Raw genomic sequence first — 26879 nt, forward strand, 5'->3', positions numbered from 1 at the left:
TATAAAACCAAGCATCAACACTGCAATCCCTTAACTCCCCCCAAAACAAACACCCCCCCCACAAAAAAAACAAAGCAAGCACATTTTATTCCAAGACCACACTCCCAAACATAATTCAGTCACCACCCTGACTTCTCTTCATCCACTCCTCACTAACCAAAACAAGCCCATCCATTCCTTCCCACCCTTAATCAGGATCATTTTACTGGTGCCCCTTCTATCTGCCCTTGCTCCCTTCACACTCCACAGATAGAACATCCACCCTCTCCTAGTATACCCTGAAAGGCTTTCTCATCTCCCGATTCCCAGTAACCTCCTCCCATTAAGAGTATATCAATATGAAAAGAAGGATTATGAATAAATTAATTTAAAATATTTTGCATTTATCTAGTGCTTTCCATTGGAAGGTCATGAAGTGCTGTACAAACCCTAGTGAATAAACCTCACGTTTAGCTATGCCCATTTATTAGATGAGGAAACTGAAAGTGGAGAAGTTAGGAGCCCAGTTATCTTGTTCAATTAAGTTGAGGCTGGTAAGACGACCTTAGGACAATCTTGTAGCTCCCTGACTGTGAGACTCATCTGCCAAATGGCTGCTCTAACTTGGATGTGGCTGCCCATAGCCTCAGTGGGCTATTCCTGCAGCCAAGTATAGCTCCAGCAATGCTAGATCACATAGCCATTAAGCATCTAAAAGCAATGCTCCAGCCTGCCCTCTTTTCTTCAGCCATGCCTGCAATGCAGGGGGCTGAGAGGCCCGATGCAGCTTCACTATGCCGTCTGGGGATTTCCTCTACAGACTGGGAAAAGCCCCCAGATTTCTGGCTCCTTTGTGCTGTTGGAGCAGTAGCTAGACAGAGTATCAGGCTCTAAGCACCTTGCCCACAGCCACAGCTCACAAAAGGAGGTACAGACAGGAACAGAACAAAGCTCTTTTGGCTCCCTGTGCTGTGCCATAACTGCAAGACCACCCTACCGCCCATAAAACATACTGAGCTTAAAGCTGCATGTGCATATCTCATTACTTGTGGCCTTTCATTCCCTTCTCCCACTTCTTCTGACAAAACCCTTCCCATATGTTTTCTTTTATCTCAGTTGCAATTTCTTTATGTTCCCTGCCTTCTATTTATTGTTTCATCTCTCCTGTTTAATATTTTCTGTAACCATCTCACATCACACTACCCCTTCTCTGTCCCTCCATCAATTCTTCTCTGACCTACACATCCTCCCATCCATTTTCTGGTCTCCCTCATCTCCTGTCTCTCCTTCCCAAATCCACCTTCTCAGCTCTCTCTCTCCCACTAATACACCCATCTCCCTTTCTCTATCCACTTTTCTCCACCTCAGCCTTTTCTCTCACATATTACCCCTCACACTGATCCTTCCCCAATCATTTTCTTCCACATTTCCCTTTATTCCATTTCCCCACATCACTTTCTCCCAAGGGTAGGGCAGCAAGGTGGGAGATCAAAATGGTTTACAGAACCCTAATGATGCTGGCCCATCAACGTCAGACTATTATCGTAGTATTTTAAGATATGGAGCAACAAAGGTGTTAAGAACTGAATGAGGATGGAGGGAGCAGATTTTTAGCAGCTGCATTCAGTGTTAAACTCTTTTCCTGAGTCTGGCATCTACAACATAGAACTACAGTACATAAGGTAGTTGTAACTGGTAGTTGTAACTGGTAGTTGTAACTGGTATTTTTGTAGTGTTTGTGTACACGTAGCCACAAAGAAGAAATTTTGCTCCCTAACATCATCTGATGAAGATGAAAATAGGATAGTGACCTCGAGGTAAGTCTTTTCCCTTCTTACTTTCAAGAGAATGTTAGAATACACTTAAAAGAATGCAATCATTGCCTTAAACATTGCTGCTTAGCTTACATTTATCAACCAGTGTACAATATAAAATGACACATCAAATCATCTCATCTAGGATCTTTCAAAATTTGTTACCATAAATGCACAAGGGAGAGAGAACACTACCTACCTGAGAATAGCAAATAGCCTCGTGGTTAGAGTACCCATCTAGGATGCGAGTGGAAAAAATTCAAATCTCTGCTCTGAACCAGCCAGAGCAACACCTTGAGAGTGGGTCTCCTGCATCCCAGGGAAGTGCCCTAGTTATTGGCAGTTCTGGGTTTCTCTCTCAACTCTGTCCTGTACCTGAGAAGCCTTCCTGTGGAAATGGATATGTTTTCCTCAAAAAGTTTGTGGAGACAAATCAGCACTTTTCAGTGGAAATATGTTTTATCAACACACTCCTGACCAGCTGTACTGTACCTTAACTGGTTGTATAGTGGGACTGAACTGAGAGAAATGGGAGGCAAAAGCGGTTCCTACCTTGTGGAAAGGGCTTTGCATTGAGTCTCCTTCACTGGAGACTGGAGAGATGGTTCCACAATGTAGGTAGATACAGAGTGTAGAGATGATTTCACGATGAGAGCCATTGGTGTAGAGGTGGCTTGCAACAAATAGTAGTACCAAGGTGGCTCTTTGCTGAACTTGCAGAGGGCTGCAACAATGCTGAGCGAATGCTGGTGAGGGCCCCCCTACCCTCTACCCAATAAAGCTGGAGTCTCTCGATCTGTATTGAGTGGTGGAACCTCCGGACTAGATCAGGCTGCACTTCTCCTAGAAACTTGAGACAGGCCTGCTCAAGTGTACCTCCAGACCCAGGGACGATGATAGCCACTGACACCAAACTATGTGTGGGGTTCAGTGGAGGGACATTTGCCTATTGGGTGTTCACACTGATAGTGAGGAAACTGAGCTTAAGGACTGCTGCCAAAGTTGCTACGGTGTTTCACATATTACTCATATAAACATAATGTTGATTTAGTGGTGCTGTGTTTTTCCAAGTTCATGTTGTGTTTCTTTTCCTGTAATAATGTTTTCCCTTGTTATAGTCACATATTCAGTGTTTGTGAGAGGAGAAGCATTGCCTATTAAGGGCACCTAGGGAAGATAGGTAGTTTTTTTCCACGTTTCTGGGTGGAGGCTCAAGCTGTTGGTGTTTGTTAATTTTAGGAGAGGCCCCATGACAGGGAACTGTCTGTGACTCTATGGTAAGACTGGATAGTGTTCCAGGAGTTCACATATTTTCACTGACTTGGTGAAATCTAGTTATAGAACTCACCATAAGCTTGGAGTGTCTGCCCTGTTTTCTGACAGTCCGCCCTGAGGTAGGCACTCATAGTTGTGAGCCACTCCAGACAGCATGGCAAGAGTCACTCAAATTGCTCAGCTGTGTTCAAACTGATATTGAGCCATATATTTTGACTCACCTGGCATATGTATCTTGACTCGATGGAGAATATCATCATGAAATCATCATGCAACCTGCGGAAATGCTTGCTCTTCCGATCACATACAGACAGGAAGTACAAGCAGTACGTTTACCATTATTCATTCCTGTCAATACAAGTGCTGTCAGTTAGCCTCTGTGGATTTACCTCTAGTGTGAACTCTTCACATGTCACCCATGAACATTTCCTATTGTGAGGGGCAGTGCTATATGAGTTGCTCTGAACTGCTTACTCCATACACAGGCAAGCAAGCCCCTATAAATTCACACAGTAGACATTACAAATAGACTTCATTAAAAATGAAGGAGGAGTGGTAGATATGCTGGAGGGCAGGGATAAGATACAGAGGGACCTAGACAAATTGGAGGATTGGGCCAAAAGAAATCTGATGAGGTTCAATAAGGATAAGTGCAGGGTCCTGCACTTAGGACAGAAGAACCCAATGCACAGCTACAGACTAGGGACCGAATGGCTAGGCAGCAGTTCTGCGGAAAAGGACCTAGGGGTGACAGTGGACGAGAAGCTGGATATGAGTCAGCAGTGTGCCCTTGTTGCCAAGAAGGCCAATGGCATTTTGGGATGTATAAGTAGAGGCATAGCGAGCAGATCGAGGGACGTGATCGTCCCCCTCTATTCGACATTGGTGAGGCCTCATCTGGAGTACTGTGTCCAGTTTTGGGCCCCACACTACAAGAAGGATGTGGATAAATTGGAGAGAGTCCAGCGAAGGACAACAAAAATGATTAGGGGTCTGGAACACATGACTTATGAGGAGAGGCTGAGAAAACTGGGATTGTTTAGTCTGCGGAAGAGAAGAATGAGGGGGGATTTGATAGCTGCTTTCAACTGCCTGAGAGGTAGTTCCAGAGAGGATGGTTCTAGACTATTCTCAGTGGTGGAAGAGGACAGGACAAGGAGTAATGGTCTCAAGTTGCAGTGGGGGAGGTTTAGGTTGGATATTAGGAAAAACTTTTTCACTAGGAGGGTGGTGAAACACTGGAATGCGTTGCCTAGGGAGGTGGTGGAATCTCCTTCCTTAGAAGTTTTTAAGGTCAGGCTTGACAAAGCCCTGGCTGGGATGATTTAATTGGGGATGGGTCCTGCTTTTGAGCAGGGGGTTGGACTAGATGACCTCCTGAGGTCCCTTTCAACCCTGATATTCTATGATTCTATGATTCTAAAAATGATGTCACTGACCTTATGTGAAAGTGGCCATGTTAACAAACAATCTTTTCTAACCCCTGGCAGTAAGCTGGCTCTATATGGAGGATATCTAATCAATGGAGAGGAACTACACACTTCATTTGCTATCTTAAATAGAAGCTATGGGCTTGTGGATTAAAGCAAGACTTGCAGAAAGAACAAAACATCCTAAAATTGTAAAATTACAGTTTTTGTACATGGGATTTTCCAGTGTTGAGGATGAGGATACATGAAGATCTGTTAATGCCTTGGGAGTAATCTTGACATCCTTCGTCGCATCTTACATAGGTTTCAAAGGGAGATTTCATAGGTAAGGACTGACTAACAATGGCCCACGTTCCCTTCTGTGCATGGAAGAGGTCCGAGTTCATAGCAGGGATGTTCTGTCGAGGTAGCGTGCTCATCCATCCCCCTAACCCAGTGCAGGAAGTGGCTTGCAGAAAGCCAAAGGAGCAGGGGAACTATCTGGGCTCTTCAGGCTTCTTTGTCACACCAAACGTACAGGAAAACCTGAAGTTGTAGCAACTTGCGTTGCTTTTACCTCTGTACTATGTACTATGTATTCTGTGTCTGGCACCTGCAGTACCTGTGGGGGATGGAGGTGGAGTATACAGCTAGGTTCAGATAGGCTTGGGAAGCACAGCTCCTGTAGAAAACATGCTCTTCAGGATGCAGTAGGAAATGTAGGGGAGAGTCTGCACAGAAGATCCCCTGAGATCCCTGGGTTTAGGAAGCAAAGCACACTCGCTAATAGAAGAATGAGTAGGAAACTCCATGGGTTCACATTTGTGGCATTTCCTTTCCTACTCCAAATGGGAATAACCAGCATGTAGGAGAATGGGTGTCTGATTGAGGATTTGGTCCTTTATGCCCATGTCTTCAGAATTCTCCTTTATTATGAACAGAGCCCTAACTTAGTCAACTATTCTATTGCCATTATCTATGATCTCACACTGCTGCTTCAGTGAAGAAAGCAGTCTCCTATGTTTTGATATTCACCAGTCCCAGAAGAACTCTTCATTTAACCTTTACTTTCTCAATGTCAGCTTCATCTTCAACATCTCTTCTTATTATATGTGAGCCAACTACTGAATTTCTGCAGCATTGCTTCCTCACCTTTTGAATACATGGGTGAGATTAAAAAAGAAGCGTTTTCAAACTCCTTCTTTTATCTCACCCACCTATTCAAAGTCAGAAAGCTACAGTATATGATGCAGTTGTTTCAGTGCACCTTATCCAAAGGAGAGCTTCTGCAAATATATCATGTTGTCATATTCTGCATTTTATACTAAAGTCTGAAACCTCTTGTTTTCAGACCAAGAGGCATTTTGATCACTCATCTATTCTTAGGAATTGTGATCCTGGCACATTCATGCTTTCCTTCATCTTCAGTTCTAGCACTTGAAATACTGGCTCAGGAACAGGAAGATAGAAGGATTTCGGAGTCTTACACAATAGAAATTGAAAGTCAATATTAATTATTTTTAAAGGGGCACTGTAAGGGTAAAAATCATATTTATCATATATATGCTGTATCACCTGAGGATTACCTGCTCTGTTCATCCCCTCTGAAGCACCTGGCATTGGCCATTGTCGGAAGACAGGATAATGGGATAGATGAACCTTTGGTCTGACCCAGTATGGCCATTCTTATATTCTAACTTCATACCTATATTACAAATTACACTTTAATTTAATAAGACTGAAAATATTCAACAAATCAAATGTACTTTTCACTACTTTTATAAGATAATCACATAGATACTTTTCAGAGTAACAGACGTGTTAGTCTGTATTACTGTTTGCATATTTTTTCCACATGGGACAATAAAAATAGACCATCTAGTTTCATTTTTTTTGGTGAGTTTGTAGAATTTTGTTCTTATTCATGGGTTCAGTGCTGCAATGTTTGCACTAGAAACACTGCAGGGAATATTTATTCTTTAAATGGCTTCATTTGAAATGAAAAAATTCAAGAAAGTATTTCCATAATCTTTGGCTATTGACAGTAATTCAAAGCAGTAGAGGAACTAGGTAATTCAGGATCTGTGGTTTTTTGTTTTCAGAATAAGGGCTAGGATTTGTATGTTAAGAATTAGGGCAGAGTGAAATTATGGCATGATTAATCACAAAATGTCACATGACATTTGCCTTTTCATTCTGTGCGATTTTTAAATCCTTGAAATTTCCCTTCTCATCGCATTTCAAGGGCCAAATTTTTTATTTTTAATCCATTTCCAGTTTGAGATTTTGCACTTTTAAAAATGAGCACATCTGAAATTACATATTTAGCTTTTGGAGAGAACTGAGATTGAGAACGAATGACAAAGACACATTTATATCATTTTATGCACACAGTAGCTCAGGCCAGAAATTGGCACAGCCAGGGATATATGTGCTCCAGTTCCACTGCTACTGTCTTGAGTTGGCTGTGCAAATAACTGAATATTCACTTCTGGTGCAAGTCAGAAATATAAAACCTTTTTTTTTTTTTTTTGCTTTGGGTCAACCTGAAATGAAGATATGTAAAAATGTTGGCAACCTGAAACACTGAACAAAGTTTCATTTCAGATTGACCAAACCATTTTGGTCAACCAGAAATGGAACATTTCATTTTGATTTTGAGGGGGTTTTAAACATTTTCAAAAGGTTTTTAAAATAAAATTGTGGGAAAATCCAAAAAAGTTAAAATGTTACATTTTTGGGAATGATGAAATTAACCATTTCAATATTTCCATTTTTTTTTTCAGTTGAAACAATTTGCTGAAATTGACCCATATGCACAATTTTTATTTTGGTTAACCAGAATCTGCATTCTCTAGCAAAAAAAGTTTTAGCACAACATGTTTGCCTAGCTGTGGGTACGAGCATCTCTATCACATTCTGTGTCCCCAAGACTTTTCACCCCACAGAGGGGGTGTGTATGGCAAACGGTGGGGTTAAGTCTTTGCAAGGAGTGACTCAAATGTGAACAGTTTTCCATTGCTTTTCATCTGCTGTCTCCTATCATGCCCAAGTGCAGGAGGATCAGAAGCAGGATTGGAGAACTGTTCAGTGGAGACACAGTCATACAGACTATGGATGAGAGTAGTGGGATCCATAGTCTCCTCCATAGTCTGATATCTTGCAGCTGGCAATGCAGGTGGCTATGGTACTTATAGGTATAAAGTGGTTAATATAGACATTTTCTCTGCTGCATCAACTACTAAACCCAACTGTCCTTCTGATATGTTTTGGTAAGACAACCAGACCCAGAAACAGAAATAGAGGGGGTAATGTCATTTTATTTAATGTTTTTCATACCCAGTCAGCTATGTGGCGAGGAGATAAAAGTGAATTAGCTTAAGTGTGAAAAGGGTATTTCACGCAAGGCAAGGATCAGAGCAGACTGCCTGGGATAATATCACAAACACAAGAAAAATGTACCCCATGGCAGTCGCTTCAGTTCAGATTTTTCAATAAGACAGTATGGGTTTCGGTGACACAGTTTGTCCGCCTTATCTCCCATATAAAGACCAATAAAAAACTTGAAACATTCAGAAATAAAGTCTTAATCAACAAATGAAGTATTGAGGAAATATAGCAGACTTCAGAAGAGCCCTAGGAAGACAGAAAGATAAAAGTGTGAATTAATTACATCCTGAGAACTTTAGAAACTATAAGACACCAACCACCTCTTTCCAATAAGCAGCCAGCAACCTATCAGTCAGTAAGTTTGAGATACTACACTGAACAAGCTCCAAACTTTCCTTCTAGCCTCGGGCAGCTACATTAAATCTCAGGACTATTAAACTCAGATATTTAGAAGGAAATAGATAGTGAGTAGCCTACAATATCAGAGGTCTCTCCAAGAGACATCTCTAAACTCTGTCAGGAATTGAATAAGCAGCCCCTGAAGTTAGATCAAATTGAGACAAGGTTTAGACAAGAGGAAGAAGTGCAGTAGAGTAAGGGAGTGCTGATACTGCTTGTTACAATATGCTAGTGGGTAGCAAGAAACCATCTTTTAAGGCAATCTAAGTATTTGCATTCATATATACAAAAGAAACCTATCTAGTGGGCAATAAACACCTAATGTTAAGTTGGACTCCTGGCTAGGAATGGAAAGGTAGCTTCTCACATACTGACACAAAACATGAACTTGAACCCACTTCTCTCATAGCAGTAAAAGAGACACTACCACCAGATTTAACACAAACATTTAATACATAGTGTTCCACTAAAGGCCATTTTATGCCAGATTTTCAGACCCAGATTTTAATTTTTGCAGGCACAAAGTGCAGGTGAAATTTTGAGCCCACAGTTATTTTTCCGGAAGGAAGTCAATATTCTGAATCTTAGGGGGTTTTTTTGTTTTGTTTTTGGTTTTTTGGTACACAGGAAACAGATAAATACCATGTAACCTAATTGGGTTAGTATGATTTTTTCAAATTCTGATTTCTTTAGCAAATACTCACATTTGCAAATTGAAAGAGTGGCTTTCCATGAATATTCTGGAAAATTTTCAAAACTCTTTATTTTTTCAGGCATTCCTATCTGTAAATTTGGGCACCAGGATATTTGTGGAAAGCAAACAAACACAAAGTGACTGTGTTTAATCATTCAAATGAATATTTACAGAAAATGTTTTCTTGTATTTGGTTAGCTCTTGTCTTCAAGTAACCTTTACCAGCATTGTTACAAAAATGAGAACCTAGCTAGCTAGCTAACTACATGTTTCATAGTACTTTGGTAAAGCTGCATTTATACTCTGCTTATCATTTTTTATCTGTGTATTTTCTACTCTATAACAGTGCTTATAATTAACACTACATGTAGTATTGAACATGTAGACTGTTGCCTTCACTGTCACAATTATTATTTAGTAATCTGAAGAGAAGAGAGTTTGCCCTGGTCTACACTAGGAGTTGAGGTCAAATTTAGCAGCGTTAAATCGATTTAACCCTGCACCCATCCACATGACGAAGCCCTTTTTTCCGATTTAAAGGGATCTTAAAATCAATTTTCTTACTCCATCCCCGACAAGGGGATTAGCGCTGAAATCAGGCTTGCTGGCTCGAATTTGGGGTACTGTGGACACAATTAGACGGTACTGGCCTTTGTGAGCTATCCAAGAGTGCTCCATTGTGACCGCTCTGGACAGCACTCTCAACTCAGATGCACTGGCCAGGTAGACAGGAAAAGGCCCGCAAACTTTTTAATTTCAATTTCCTGTTTGGCCAGCGTGGCAAGCTGCAGGTGACCATGCAGAGCTCATCAGCAGAGGTGACCATGATGGAGTCCCAGAATCGCAAAAGAGCTCCAGCATGGACCGAACGGGAGGTACGGGATCTGATCGCTGTATGGGGAGATGAATCCTTGCTATCAGAACTATGTTCCAGTTTTCAAAATGCCAAAACATTTCTCAAAATCTCCCAGGGCATGAAGGACAGAGGCCATAACAAGGACCCAAAGCAGTGCTGCCTGAAACTTAAGGAGCTGAGGCAAGCCTACCAGAAAACCAGAGAGGCGAATGGCCGCACCGGGTTAGAGCCCAAAACATGCCATTTCTATGATCAGCTGCATGCCATTTTAGGGGGTTCAGCCACCACTACCCCAGCCGTGTTGTTCGACTCCTTCCACGGAGATGGAGGCAACATGGAAGCAGGTTTTGGGGATGAGGAAGATAGCTCACAGCAAGCAAGCGGAGAAACCGGTTTTCCCAACAGTCAGGAACTGTTTCTCACCCTGGACCTGGAGCCAGTACCCCCTGAACCCACCCAAGGCTGCATCTCGGACCTGCCAGGTGGAGAAGGGACCTCTGGTGAGTGTACCTTTTAAAATACTATACATGGTTTAAAAGCAAGCATGTTTAATGATTAATTTGCCCTGGCATTCATGGCTCTCCTGGATGTACTCCCAAAGCCTTTGCAAAAGGTTTCTGGGGAGGGCAGCCTTATTCCATCCACCATGGTAGGACACTTTACCACTCCAGGCCAGTAGCACGTACTCGGGAATCATTGCAGAACAAAGCATTGCAGTGTATGTTTTCTGGCATTCAAACAACATCTGTTCTTTATCTCTCTCTATTATCCTCAGGAGAGTGATATCATTCATGGTCACCTGGTTGAAATAGGGTGCTTTTCTTAAGGGGACATTCAGAGGTGCCCGTTCCTGCTGGGCTGTTTGCCTGTGGCTGAACAGAAATGTTCCCCGCTGTTAGCCACGTGGAGGGTGGAGGGGCTAGCCACGCACTGGGGGGAGGCAAAATGTGACCTTGGAACAAAAGCACATGTGCTATGTATATAATGTTAACAGCAAGGTTTACCGTGAAAGAGTGTACCCATTGCTCTATAAAATGTGTCTTCTTAAATACCACTGTCCCTTTTTTCTTCTCCACCAGCTGCATGTGTTTCAAGGATCACAGGATCTTCTCCTTCCCAGAGGTTAGCGAAGATCAGAAGGCGAAAAAAACGCACTCGCGATGAAATGTTCTCTGAACTCATGCTGTCCTCCCACACTGACAGAGCACAGATGAATGCGTGGAGGCAGACAATGTCAGAGTGCAGGAAAGCACAAAATGACTGGGAGGAGAGGTGGCGGGCTGAAGAGGGTAAGTGGCGGGCTGAAGAGAGGGCTGAAGCTGAAATGTGGTGGCAGCATGATGAGAGGAGGCATGACTCAATGCTGAGGCTGCTGGAGGATCAAACTAATATGCTCCAGAGTATGGTTGGGCTGCAGGAAAGGCAGCAGGAGCATAGATCGCTGCTACAGCCCCTTTGTAACCAACCGTCCTCCTCCCCAAGTGGCAACACTATGCGGTCCCACCAATCTGTGCTTGTTTCCCGAGCCCAGAATTGGCGTTCCACTGCATGAACCTGCCCCATTAGCACCATGATGCCCATGTTGCCAGGGCCCGTGCTTTGAGAGAAGTCTGTGTCCATGTCCCCATCACTCTCGTCACTGCGCTGACGTTGCCTACTCGCCCAGTTTCACTTTGCCAGGTTCTGGTGCTGCATATACTGCTGGATAATGCGTGTGGTGTTCAATGTGCTCCTAATTGCCAAAGTGATCTGAGCGGGCTCCATGCTTGCCGTGGTATGGCGTCTGCACAGAAAAAAGGCGCGGAACGATTGTCTGTCATTGCCCTGACGGAGGGAGGGGCGACTGATGACATGGCTTACAGGGTTGGCTTACAGGGAATTAAAATCAACAAAGGGGATGGCTTTGCGAGAAACTGAATGGCCCCCTCAAGGATAGAATTCAAAACTGGGTTTAGCAGGCCGTTGATTTCATGGAGGGAGGGAGGAGAAAATGAATACACAACAAATCTGGTCTATTTCTTGTTTTGAGTCACTTCATCTATCTTTATACATCTTGCTGGCAGCAGACTGTGCAGTACGACTGCTAGCCATCGTCATCTCCTGGGTGCTCGGCAGAAGACAGTGCAGTATGACTGCTGGCCATCGTCTTCTGCTGGCTGCTGATTAAAAGACAGTGCACTGCCGGTAGGACTCAATCGCCATGAGATGAAACTTAAAAGGGAAATGACCTGGCTGAGTCACTCCCATGTTTGCCCAGGCGACCCTGACCTCATCGAGGCCGGTTAAAAGAGCACCCAGGACTACATCGACGATGGCTACCAGTCATACTGCACTGTCTGCTGCCAAATGGCAATAAACTGCTGCTGTGTAGCAATGCAGTACCGCGTCTGCCAGCACCCAGGAGACATACGGTAACGGTTAGCTGAGTGGGCTCCATGCGTGCTTTGATATGGCGTCTGCACAGGTAACTCAAGAAAAAGGGCGCAAAACGATTGTCTGCCCTTGCTTTCATGGAAGGAGGGAGGGAAAGGGGGCCTGACGATATGTACCCAGGACCACCCGTGACAATGTTTTAGCCCCATCAGGCACTGGGATTTCTACCCAGAATTCAAATGGGTGGTGGAGACTGCGGGAACTGTGGGATAACTACCTACAGTGCAATGCTCCAGAAGTCGACGGTTGCCTTGGTACTGTGGACACACTCCGCCGACTACATGCACTTAGAGCATTTGTGTGGGGACACACGGAATCTACTGTATAAAAACGCTTTCTACAAAACCAACTTCTATAAATTTGACCTAATTTCATAGTGTAGACCTACCCTTAGAAGCAGAAGTGGGAGTGATGCAATGGTCATTTGATATAGTCATTAGGGGATTTTCAGTCCCCTTCCAAAATGATACCTGTATGAAGCTGGCTAGCGTTGCTTTGAGCACAAAGAGAGTTAAAATACCTTTACTATGGACTTTGTTGTTAGGAGAAAGAGGAGAGAGATTTACTGCTGTATTATTGATCTCTTTGTATTTGCTTTCCCAAGACTATGTTGCTACCTGCACTGTATTACAATTCTCTCTTAATTTAAAGGATATGTTGTTTAGTGTATAAACAGCAAATGAGCAACATTCAGTGGAATTAGTCCCCAGCTGTTCTTCTGTTTACCTTACTGTAGCTTAGACCTAAGACCAGCAACATTTCTTCCCATTATCTGTACTTTTGCTATAATATGTGTGTATAACAGGTGAGACTGGTATTGCCACCTCGTATTAGGTTGCCTGACTCTGCCTCTGACCCTGTTTTTAGTTGCTTATACCTTTGCCAAACTTTAACTATTGTGGCTGAAATTTTCCCTTCTGGAATCTGTCTCAGGCTGATTACTTGTGTAAAATTTCAGCCAAAGTGCTTCACCCATTTCCAAGAACATGGCTAGAGAAAAATCCACGGTTCTTCCCATTTTAAAACAATCATGTCAACCTTTTCTTTGAAAAGATCTAGCTCCCCCATGCTTTGGAGAAGGTGGCAGGTGTGGGGAGGTGTCCTTTATGCAAGAGATGTGCTGTTTGCCATTCCCATGAAAATCTGCCCAAATTTGGCCAAGCTTTAGCCTTTAAAAATTGCAGTTTATATATGCTCAGAAGAGACTAAAATGTATGAGAAAAATCTCTTAAGGTTCCTTCCTTACTGAGCATACTTGATCTCTCACAGCTCCAGGGCTGACCAGACAGTGCATGCACCATGCACCATCCCACAGAATAATATGGAGCATGTTACAGCCCAGGACTACAGCCACAAAGCTGGACTTTTCTTGGAACAGAAATTCCCAACTAATGTGGGGTGGACACTGGAACTTAGAACAAGGAGCCTGTATCTGTGACCAACCTGCTGGCACCCAGTGTGGAGAAGGACACCATCTGATTTGAATACAGAAGGGACAAAAGCTGGGCCTGGAGAAGGAACAGATTAGAACAAGGAATCTGGTGAGACTGGGACTAGAAGGTAGGGAGAGAAACTGTTATTTGGAGTTGAGGGGATTGATGGGATTGACAGGCAAAGAGACTGGGATAAGGAACCAGTAAAGGGGAGAGATTGAGGCAAAGCGCAAAGAGTGGGATGGACAATCGACTGAGATGGGATGAGACACCTGGGGAGTGAGACTGGAACTGAGAGCCAGTGAGGTGGAGAGGAGAGAGATAGACCAAATGAGGCACTGAGAGGGGAGAATGGGAACTGTCTGGGTAAGGAGGTACAAGGTATTGGTGTAGGAGGGGGAACTGGGGTCAAGGTATTGGTGTGGGAGGGGGAACTGGGACTAGCTTGGTAAGGAGATTAGAACTGGATATGGGGAGGAGAAGAGATTGGAAGATGGAGACGTGGGTTTAGACAGAGAGACCAGAGAGGGAGACTAGTACTGGCTGACAAGCATGCTGAGATAGGGATGAGAAACCTGAAGAGTGGAGACTGTGCCTGGATAGATAAGAATAGAACTGGAACAAGGAGCCACAGTTTGGGGTACAGGACTGAGACAAGGATAAGTTGGAAGGGATGGAGTGGAAGGGATCAAGCTTAGAGAAATAGGTAGAGCTCTGCGCAGATACAAATTTATATCCACAGATGGGGATATCCATGGATATAAATCACTATCTGCAGAACCTCAGGGCTCTCCTGGGAACCGCAACCATGAAAGGAGCAGAATGTGGGGCTGCCACTCACAGGAGCCAGTGCCCTGTGTCAGAAGCTCCTCCAATGTGGCTGTACGACCCCTAGCCCTGTCCCCATCCCTTCCACACAGCTATCTGAATCTCCTGTCTGGGGGCATGTGCGCCGCTTGAACACAAGAGTGCGACCGGGGACAGGTGCCGGTGAGCCTACTGCCTGCCCCAGTGGGCGGGGCTGGGGGCGATACAGCCATGCCAGAGGAGCTACTGGTGTAGGGTGCTGGAGCCTGGGAGCAGTGGTCCCACGTTCTGCTCCTTTTTGCCACTGCGGTTCCTGGGAGAGCCCTGTGGTTCCACAGACACTGATTTATACCTGCAGATATCCACATCTGTGGATATAAATTTGTATCTGTACAGGGCTCTAGAAATAGGCAGTAGAGGCTGTGCCCACATGAGCACTCTTCCCTCCAAATCCAGGAATCTCAGGATTCCTAAGTCTTGCTATTTCTCTGCTATCAGCAAATATCTGTGAAACCCATTGGCAAAGAGGGTGTCCCATTGCCCTCACCTCAAAGGGGTTTTGTGTAGATATGTTAATGAAAGTTTTGAAGCACTCAGATGCTATAATGATGAGCATCATAGAAAAGCTAATGAAGAAATTAATAACTCTGTTTGCAGAGCAGGGTTTGAATATTGTGTAGTAAATAAGGCATAGGGCCACACATTGAACAGCAAACAATACAATATTGAATAGCTGCTCACAATCAAGTCGGTATTGTCCGACCTGTGCACTGACAGAGACAGGAGTCTCGTGGAAAATCCAGGAGTCCTGTGATCATGTCATTAAAGACTGTATCATAGTGCATATACACGATGGGCCCAAATTATGGTTGCGCAGGCAACTTTAATTCTGGCATTGCCTAACTTTTGAATGCTGGACTTTGCAACCTTAATAATAGTTTTAGCATAGTGCTTTGTGTGTAGTACACACGCACACAAACACACACAACTGGACTGTGCCCTAAACCCGTGGCTCTCAACCTTTCCAGACTACGGTACCTCTTTCAGGAGTCTGATTATCTTGTGTACCCCCAAGTTTCACCTCAGTTGAAAAGTACTTGCTTACAAAATCAGACATAAAAATACAAATGCATTACAGTATCCCAAGTTATGTGTAACATTTTTTCACAGATGGTTCTTCATATTCTTTTATACTTTTTCTTCCTCAAGTCTCCTTCACTCTCCAGGTGTTCTCAGTTTAATTCCAATAGTGGACATGCCATGTCTTCTTTAGCCGCTCAGTTAATTAGAGATCTCCTCTTAAGCTCATTGGCTGAGTGTTTTCAGCAGTCTAAATACTAGAATGATATTCATGCCTTCTCTTAACTCTCTTTATTTGGGGACTAAATGTCAAAGTCAGTTGGACATGTTATTTTATGCAAAACTTTTCAAACTTCTTCTGCTGAATTCTTTCTATTTATTTCTTCCCAGTCTTCAAGAGCTGTATCTTGTTTTGTTTTATTTCTGTTGATAGACTTCCCATTACAGTGAACTGTAGGACGCAGTCCCTTTGTCTAATAACACTGATTGTGGATTTGTTTATTTTTATTAAATGTGCTGAACAAAGATTCCAGAATGTGCTAACACGGGAAAATAGACACACAGGATCAGAACTTGTTAGCTATGTCAACATTCCGAGACTCATATACCTGTGGGACTGAGCAGGCAACAGAATTCAGTAAATAGTAATTATATTTATAAATCATTGTCGAGAACATTCAGGGCCATATCCTACAGTCCCTACAGAGCAAAACTCCCAATGAAATCAAGTAAGACTTTGTGTTTGGTATTGTATGCCTACAGTCATTGCAGAAATAGTCAAAACAGATAGATGTCTACATTCTATCACAGGAGCAGTGGAAGTGCCATATTGATCAGGTCAGTGGGTTCATTTGCTCTAGTAGCCTGCAGTATCCAATACCAGATGCATCAGAGAAACCGTGTACTACACAGTTAGGGATAAATGGAAGTTTATTCCAAAGCCCATCAATTAATGGTCTCGGTGCTGGCCCTCAGGCTTCCATTAACTTCAGTGGGCTTTGGATCAGGCCTTGGGTGCGCATCTGTAACTTGGCTGTAAGGCAAGTAGTACATTCTGCAATCATTTGCAACTGCAATTAATAAGTGCCAAAAAGTGGTTGCGGGTTCAGAATTAGACAGTTTAAAATTTTGGCTTACATCTGCTTGCAGTCAGGCTTATAAGCACTATGGTTTTAGTCAGTTCAACACTGATGTTTTCTTTATGCAGATAGCAGCTCCTGTGTGAACTGCCAAAGCAAGATACCATGCCAAAGATAAGCAGTAAAAAGTTCATTCCTATATATATTGAAAAGGCAATTTTTCTAAAAATTATAGTAAACCCTAATTTCTAAAATAAATAGCAGATTCTAGGGAGTTTGTGCCATCAGAAATTGCCATGGCCTGGGTGCCATATTGCTAATAACTTTAGTAGTTTTTCCTTATCCATTGAAGGCTTCCTTGATGAAGTTTAGAAGGTTTTAGAATTCCTGCATATTTTGGCTTAAAATTAAGTAGAGAGAGAATACCGCAAGACCCTTTTTCTAGGAGATTGGCCTGAATTTAAATATGTTTCACAATTATTAATTTGAATAACTTGTGCTTTACCAGTCCAGAAACAATCCATTTTTTTTCAGACTTGCTTTCACATTTCTCAATTTCACACTGTTTACTCTCCTTGGTAGTGCTAAGGAGTTTTTTGAAACTTGAATCTATTGGTACAAACATGAAAGTAGGATTCCAACACAGCAAAAATGTCCAATTTTGCTTAAGGACATTAATGGACATTTTGATCTCTAAAATTCTCCTTACAGGTGATCTGGGATCATGCTCTATTTCAAGCCTCTAGATACTTATATTGGAAAAAGGACTCTCATTTTGCATTGTAACGTGTCTACTTTGCATAATAAATGCTATCTAGGCCACAGGCAGTATTACTGTAGGAAAGTAGGTGTTGGTACTCCCGCTATTTGTCACAAGGTGATTAAAACGAGGAAAATGCCAATAAATGAATAAGTGTGCTTTGTTATCAGGCAAACAGGCTGCACAAATCAAAAGCGAGCACTTTAGTACAGAGCAAGTTATACTGGAATCAGAGTTGGATTTTGAACTTGCAACTGCCTCTACTCGAGGAGGCCTCTGTAGCCACGCAGAACCCCAGTGCATTCTATGTAGCTCTGTGGGAGGTGGAGGTGTCTGCCTCTGTGGAGTTAGTTGCAGGATGGGGATCACAGGGATCTGATCAGTAATAGGCTTTCAAAAGTACAACATCGTAATTCACATTGCAATGTGGTAAGACCTAGCAAGCATTCCTTGAACATTCTCATTCTTCCATCCAAAAAGTATCATGGGAATTTATCAAGATAAATCTAACATCAAGCCTGAAGTTCTCATTGGTCCATATTCATTTTTTTTGGTCTCTCTGTACTTGATTGTGGAGGGGGAAAATGCCCTATTATTGTTAAGGAAAATGGCCTCATATTTTTATTCTTTAAAATTCAAATAAGAACTTTCATTAAAATTGAAATTCTTATGCATATAAAGATTGAATATACTGTAATGGAAATTCATGTTTTAAATAGGTTGCTGAAGAGAGACAAAAATTATAGCCAGCCAACTAGCATTGTAACTATTGGACCAAAAAATTATAGACTCATAGTACACAGCCAAATGCTTAAGAATTCTTTCCATATACATATATTACTGTGAAATGCCAAGGGGCAATCTGAATCCTGCAATCAAAAATAATTGTGCAGACTAATAAAAGATATAATCCATCTTTTGGAATATGAAGGTCTGGTAAGGACATGAGATTTGAAATGAAACCCTGGTATCTATTGGGTAAGTTACAAAAACTGTTTCCAAAGTTGAAAGAAAAGTTTTCAGATTTGTATTTTGTTTCTTGAACTGTCCCTCAACACAAATGGAGTGAACTAAAAAGGCAAACATAGGAGTGTGTGAAGGCCTTTGGGAGCATCTGACATTTTGACTACTTGACTTACAGTACAGATATTTACACTGAAAAGGAAGCTTTTATCTCTTCCTGTACGTATAATGTAATATTGTGTGGGTCAATTGCCAACATGACAAGATGAATGATTCTTCTTTGGATGTAATCTATTTTGACTCTAAACCTGCATTCTCCATCACTTTGAATGACATCACTCATTCCTGGCTTCAGGAGTGGCAGCAAGTGCAGTCAGACAAGAAGGTAAGACTGGTTGTTGTTTTTTTCCATCTCATACATTAGTTTGTTAATAAGCAAACCTCATTCTGGTACCTGTGATATTCCTTTGGATTAAGATAGTGACTCTCAATTTGTGGGTCCTGAACTAGAAGGGTGGAATGGGACCTTAGGTGTGCTTTCTCTCATTCCTCTGGTCTTTTCATAATGTGGATGCACTCAGTGCTTGCCAGCAGTTTTCCTCTGTGGCCAAGAATACTTGAGCACTTTGAATGTAAAAGCAATTACAACATTTGTTACAATAAATGAGTGAGGTAATGTATTCTCCTTTTTGCCCAACAATAAGGGCACCTGAAGGCATTTTGTGGTGCAAAATAGCTGCACACAAAGGAGGAGGCTGATGTGGGAGATCATGCAATCCTTTGAGAGAGTGTGGAGCTAATGGGTTTTCCTAGGTTTCAAACTCAGTGTATGTCTTCGCAGTAGAGGCAACATGAGTAATCACCTGTGAGGTCAGCTCAGGCCAGATGTGAGCAGTCAAACAGCAGAGCCATATCAGAATTACTGAATCCTCCGTGGTGCTGCACTTCCCTGTGTGTGTGTCACTAGGTCTTTTGGAGGCATATCCAGGGTTCTTTGCACTGCAGGAAATTGAGATGCTCTGCTTTTTCCCAATGAAGTGTGGGAGAAATTGGCTGTACTTTTGGGTGCACAGGGGGAATAGTGTGAAAGCTTTGGAGGACTATCAGCCCTCGAGCAGTTTAGTCTTACTGCAAAATGGGTGGTTACCAACCAAAGTGAAAGATACACTCATGTTGTAGCCTATTGCCCCAGACAGACCAGCTAACCTGGGCTGACAGCACCACTAAACTTGGATGAGAGGGTTTTCTGGTGTGGACAGGAAAGGAGTTAAAGGAACACCCAAGTAAATGCCTGATCATGGGCTGAGAACTGGAACAATGCTGTGTATTACACAGTCAGGGTATTGAATCTGATGTGGTCCCTCCAAGGAAATAGTCCAGGTGAGTCCATGGAGAAAGGCAGAAGCTCAGAAATACTTGCTTCTTGGGATAGGGCAGTGGTTTCTTACTTAGAATTCCTGAAAATGGGGCTGCCTGCATGCAGTTTGTTCATGTTGCTGTTCAAGGAAAGTGGCCTGTTGTACTTTTTGTTTACAAACCAACACACCAACCATCAACCTCCTAAGAAAGTACTATTTTGTTCCAAACAGAAACTTACCAGTATGATCCTGAATTTTGGCTATTGAACAGCCCAGGGTATAACAGTATAAAAAAGGGAGAGAACTAAAGGACTTTTAACACATTCCTTTTTTGTAGTAAATGTGCAACAATCAAAAAAACCCAGCCTCATCTGATTTCATTTCCAAGCCCTCAGTGTGAGAGGTGTAATATTTAACTTGACGGATAGTGAACATTCAAATGTTGACTAGAGAAGAAACCATTTTAATTTGTATAGATAAGATTCATACCAGGATGTTTTGTAGGTGACGAACACGTATGATAGAAATGTGATCTTTTAAAATGCATTTCATGGAATCTCATATTCCTATTGATTCTAATACAAATGAATTTTTCAAAGATTCTGCATATCTCAAAATTTTGTCCTCTGAACTTCTCTGTGGCAAACTCTGTGATTGTACATTATCTTTTCTCGTCACACCACAAAAAAAATACAAGCACCTGCGGCCCTGGATAATTTCAAGTTATGAGTCCATTCATATGCCTTTGATCAAGGAAGTCACCTTTATTCTTTAATAGGCAAATGTACTGTGACTTTGCTTTAGGCTTTCAGTCTTTCTATAAACAGAGCTAGAATATTGGTTTTAATTTTCGACTTCGTCTTGATCAAATAATATACATGGTGTCACTCACAAACTCTATAGAATCTTAGGGAGATGATTCACTGTCGTCATTTCTCCTCAGCAGTCACACATCTGCCCCAGACAGACATCATTCCTGTGAGCCTGGGGGGGGGTCAAATTGGTCTGCCTCAGGTTTGCTAACTCAGAAGTGAAAATAGTTCCCAGACACTTAAAGGCCATTGTTAATCTTATGAAAAGGACAGTCCTTCAAATTGAAACTAGTATCTACATTGTCATATCTATTCTCAATTTACGGCTATAGGCAAAGTGAATTTTATATCAAGAAAGAAGTATCAAATTATTATTACATTAAATTAAGTAAAGGCGGGTGCTCTATGGGGTGCTCAGGATGAACAGCAGAACATGTTTAAGGTACTATGCAACTTCTCCTTATCAAATTCTGCTCTGTCACACCTGTATAATTCAGGAGTACCTCCACTGATTTTAATGGTGTTACTCCAGATTTACATAGATGTATCTGAGGTTAGAATCTGGATCATTAGATTTTCTGCAGTAACTAGACTTTTGAACAGTTTATTTATATAGCCCCATACACTACGTTTGCATGTTGCTTTGTAGACATTCAAGAACACAAGGCCCCATATAATCTAGTAATAGTTAAAGAGACTATCATTTGGGTTTCAAAATGCCTTGAAGCATAGTCTGTTAATCAAAGTTCCCTGAATTATGATGGCTCTATTAAATTAGTCAAGCAATTATGATGTTGGTAACTAGCCCTTAACCTAATAGTTATGGAGCTCAGAGTCTAGTTGAAGTTGCATAAAAAATTGAGGAAATCTAGCACAATGAAATCCTGATTAAGACCTCTAGATGCTACCACAATGCAAATTAATTATGATAATAAATGTGATACAGGCGAAATGGGGTGCAGTTAATAGGTCACAAAGTAAGTGATTCTAAGTCGATCTAAGATACGTCGACTTCAGCTACGCTATTCTCGTAGCTAAGTTGCGTACCTTAGATCGATTCCGCCCCCCTCCCCAGTGTAGACCAGTGTAGACTTAGCCTTAGTTGCTAAGTCCATTGTAACAACAGAAGTGGTGTAAGGGAGAGAAGCTGTCACATAGAATGCCATTGTGTGTGATACTATCACTATACATTGTACAAGTAGCATCACCTGGCATTTTATGGCCAAAGAGGTAAAACGTCCATCCAATGAAGTAGCAGCCACAGCAGCACTGGAAGTAGGTGAAGCAGTAGCTGCCAATTTTGTTAACACAGGTCATTTCAGAGAATTAGGCCTGCTGGGTGTAATAGTAGCAGCTGCAGCAGTAATATCTTTGCCAATGTCATGTTTTCTAAGGAGGTGTCTTGACGGATCCTGCTGCTACCACTGCTGCCAATGTAGGCGATGATGTTTTACTGTGGTACTGAAGTTCAGTTTCATCTTTGGTAAATGGGCTGAAGGAGTTTTTCATTGTGTGATAGGTTCTTGTTATCTGCAGTTTGGTTTCAAGTAAATTTTCAGGGATTATAAAGCTTCTTTTGCCTAACTCTGCTCTGAGCTCAGTCGGTGAGCTACTGGCAATAGGAATATTTTCTTGCATTATGAAGTCCACTTCCTGTTCTTTTTCGGAAGAATCTGCTGTGAAGTTCAGAGGGAGGTGACACCCTGAGGAATCCTTTAAGGATCAGGGGGTACTAGCTGAGAGGCCACTTGGCCCCAACAGGGCAAATGGGTGGGAGTGAGTTAATGGACTGTTCTTGAAGATGACCACATGTAAGAAGTGGAGTTGCAAGGTAGTTGGGAGTGGGGATGTGTGAACAGCATCAACAAAATTTTTTTGATTATTCATGAATCTGAGCTATTATTCCAAAGAGAAGAGAAGTTGAATCACTTTAAGTTCGGGTGGGATCTTGGTGCAATGTATATGTTTCATGCAGCCCTAAATGTATAACTGGTGTCTTGCACGTGTTATGTCTTGATTTGGATGGGAGAGATACACAAGACGCAAAATTCAGTCCTGAGTTATGCTTATTGGAACTCCATTGATATAATTAAAGTGAATTTCTTGAGGAGAGCCGCTGAGTGTTATGAGAGGGAAAGTAACTCCAAAGGAGACTTAAAAAAATATTTACATGGGAGACAGAGGAAGTATTTAGGGCCAGATGGTGATCTCATTTACACTAGTGTAAATCTGGATTATCTCTATTGACCTCATGACTGGTGACTTCAGTAGAGCTGCTCTGGATTTACAAGGTGAGATCACAACTTGGCCCACAGTGTATTGTAAACTGATGTAAGCAACTAGAGTCAAATTCTGCCCTCAGTTATATCTGTGCAACTCCAGTGAAGTCACTAAGTACTTTCTCTGTCTCTCCCTAATGCTATGTAATATTTCTTGTCTCCTTTGTAATATTTTTCTCTCCCTGCCACAACCTTCTGCAGCTCGCTCTGAGAAATGGTGATGAGCTAGCAGAGCTGTGACCTTTCATAATAAGAAATACCAGGAGACTGCCTGTCTCCCACTATTTTAACTGTTTCTCCTGCTAGAAGTAGTGAGAGGCTGCTTTTCATCGGCCTTCCAGTGCAACAATGGCAGTTTGCAGGCTTTTCCATCTCCTCTGATTGGATTTATATTTGCATCTGAATAGGAATCAACCCAATATTTGTTTCCACAAATATACAGAAAAAATGTGTCCTCTGGTATATGCACACAACTCTGAAATCAATGGAAGTTATGCATATAATCCTAAGGGCACTCAATGAAACTGGAGTTGGAGATCCATTAGCAGGGTTATTGAAAGGGATGGAGAATAAAGGGCAGTTGTCCCACATCCAGGTTTGCTGTGGAAGGCTCAGGAGCAAAAGGAAATCAGCTCTTACCAATATCTTCTCTTCACATTGCACCTGCTAAGATAATTGAGGAAGGGAAAAGTGCTGGGGAAAGTGCTGGGTGACAACACCATCATGTAACAGTTTCCCAAATGCAATGGGAGCAGCATAAATTAAGATCAGAGAAGCACCTCATCAAGGGTGATGAGGCCTTAAATATCAGAAATATCTCTGTTTATAGGACCTCTCCTGGTGATTCTGCTGGAGCTATAAACCCTGTGTTTTGTCTGAGGTTTTGAAAATCACCCTGCAGGCTGAAATCTGCTGAAAGCAAATGCAGGCTACTTAAGCACATGTGTGCCTCCGTGGCCATCCCTACCTGGCCTGCCATATGTTCTCTTAGCTCTCTTCCCATACCCCCACATATAGGTTGACTAGATGCTCTCGAAATTGGATGTCTCCCTAGCTTTTGAGGGACAATGAACCTCTGAAGCAGATTTATAAATAAACCTATCCATTTTCCACACATTCCCCCTTTTTAAACAAAATTGCTCCAGAACTATTCTTTGTCTTGCGATGTTGCTCAAGGGGGAGACAGAGAAGCAGGTACCATTTCACCCTCCCTCCAAGCTGGCAAAAACCTGCCACCTCTATCCTCATTGAAACTCTGCACTCATCCAACCCCTACTCCTGTCAGACATATGCCTGTGTTTTACTTTGAGAAGCTGGGTCACGCTGCTCCCAGCCACTGTGACATGGTGGTAAAGGAGAGTGGGAAAAGTGAAGACTGTGAGGGGAGGGCCGAAGAGAAGAGAAGATGAGACCAAAACATGTAGGCGAGAGCCAGGAATCGGGAGTGAGAAAGAAACAGGAGGGAACAAACCCATGGAAGGGGAGGAGGGACAGAAAAGAGGAAAAGGAGGGGGTGAAACAGGGGAGGGGTGGAGAGTCAGAGGAAAGGGCAAAGATGTGAGGAAGAAGAGACAACAAAATGTGAAGGGGAAAGAACAAAAATGTGGGAAAGGGGAGGAACAGAACAGGAGAAAGCAAGTTGGATGCAAAGAAAGGGGGAAGAATAAAAACTGGGAAGATGAGGTAAAAGACGCAGAGGAAAAGAGGACACAGGGATGGGTGAGAACCAAACAGACAAGGAGTGAAAGGGATAAAAATGTGGGGTAGATGAACAGAGAGATAGAGAGAGAGAAGAAAAATACACCAAATAGGAACCAGGACGAGGTGAGGTGGAAAGCCGTCGATGGGCCATGGCAGGGTCAGGGCTGAAAGGGACAAAGCAGAGCTGGGTGGAATTACCTAAGGGGATGAGGAATGGGGACGCTCTGCTGCTGCTCCTTGTTCTACACCAATAAACCTGCCCCTTAGGGCCATCTGTGCCACTTCTCTCCATGCAGGGTTAATTGCTGCAGCATATCCTCAAGGGCTTTAGAATACATCCCCAACTTCAGTACCCCCAATTGGGGGTGAATGTTGGCCACAAAAAAAGAATTACATTCCTTGTATCTCTCTTGTAATATCTTTTCCTTTTTAAAATCTGTTATCCTTATATGGAGACCTAATTACTGTACAAAGGCCACCTATAAACACTTGCCAATTTTGCCTTACATAAATAGATACGGTAACCTCAGTATTTGCCGTATTACCTATACTCATAATCAGAAATACATACGTAACACTGATGTTACTGTATCTACTTATCTGCGACAAAACTGGCAAATGTATAAAGGTAACCAGTCTACATAGGATATTATAGATGCATATAAAATCTCAAAAAAGTTAAACATAATAGGAATAAAAGGGACAAAATATAATAGTCTGAACAGTGTATGAAAGGACTACATTCACAGATTTGAATAGAATCGGCTTTCCTGGAAATCAAGTATCAAAGTAACCTTTGTACAGAGAGAGAAGAGAGCCACAGTAAGTCATTTTCTAACTGCGAATGAATGAAGAGGTGGTAGCTGGACATTCAAAGTACATTTTTGAAGAGCACTCCTTAAAACACTTTGCAAAATATTCTTAACACCTAATTATATTGGGCTAAATTCTGCTTTCTGCTGTAGTACTTAAATCATGCTGGATGCTGTACAAATGCATCAGAAAAGATAGGCCTGTCCCTGAAGAGGATAGCAGTCACTGCCGAATTGACGCCGCTGCAACAGCGGCGGAGCTGCAGCCAAATTGCCACTGCACCCCGCAAAGCGGCGGAGCTGCCGCCCAAAAGCCGCCATGGTGGGAAGAGCAGCGGGCCTGCCACCAAATTGCCGTTGCGGGACACGGACTGCCGCCCCATTCGGAATGCCGCCCCAAGCACCGGCTTGGAAAGTTGGGGCCTGGAGCCGGCCCTGCTGGTATCACCCACTGTATCACACCACATGATCTGACTGAAACGGAATGTACAAATTCAGGAGAATGCATTCCAATTAATATTAAATGCAAGTAAATCCTGTTGGTGGATCTTTGTTGCAGTTGCCTTGACATTGTCAACAGCTATTAAAATAACTTGCAAAATCCCTTTTATCTCTGACCAAGAGAGAGTGAGAGAGCAAGAGAGAGAGAGAGTCTTGTATACAATTTAGTTATAGATTAAGCATCATTCTCTATTGCATTTACAATTTGCTGGAGTTTAGCATCTTTCTTTAGCCTCTGTTGTGCCATCTCCATTCTTCAGAATAAACACATATAAAAATGATTTGAAGATTTCTAAGGCTATGCTTTTACCGTGCACTGCACTATAGATTTTCATTCAAGAGTAGCTTGTCCAATATTAATTGCTTGTGTTTACAGTTGGTTCTTGTAACTGATCTGGTAATTTTTTATCTTCCACCAGAGTTCCCAAATTAAATCAGCTTGTCCCCTCCAGGGCTACCAGACTGGACTGCATTTCTTCTGAGCTCAAAGAAGCATTCTGCTTTGGTGAGGCTGCTTAGGAATTGGATATCTTTAAGCAATGAGTACATACTACCAATCTAAAATGACACAAGATAGATTAGGAGCTTGAAAAAGAAGTGTTGACCTTTTACTGGGTAAAACACCAATATACTACTTCCTATTATACAGTTCTGTGGTGATGTATTTCAAAATATGATTTGGAAATGCCAAGCATTCCATCATTATTGCTTACATATTTGTCAGTAGGGTCAATAAAACTGCTAAAAAATAACATGGGAAATTAACTTGCTTGATACATGTGTCAAATTTGTCTTTTAATCCGTATAGTGTCTTGTGTAGCTCCCTCTGCCTTTTTTAAAAAAAATCTTAACTATTTTTCTTATCAAATGAAACTTGTCTCTTTGCCATCCTTGCCCCAGGTAGCTGGTTCTCCTTCTCTACCAGATCTGTTTCTGAACTCTGATTCACCATACTTAGTTGCAGGGGTATTCTTCTCTGCTCTGAGGTGGTCAGAGGAGTTGGGTAGTAATAACTGATTTGAAAAAATAGGTAGACAGGAACAAT

Source organism: Lepidochelys kempii, chromosome 2 (genome assembly GCF_965140265.1).
Source record: "Lepidochelys kempii isolate rLepKem1 chromosome 2, rLepKem1.hap2, whole genome shotgun sequence".
Classification (NCBI taxonomy): Eukaryota; Metazoa; Chordata; order Testudines; family Cheloniidae; genus Lepidochelys; species Lepidochelys kempii.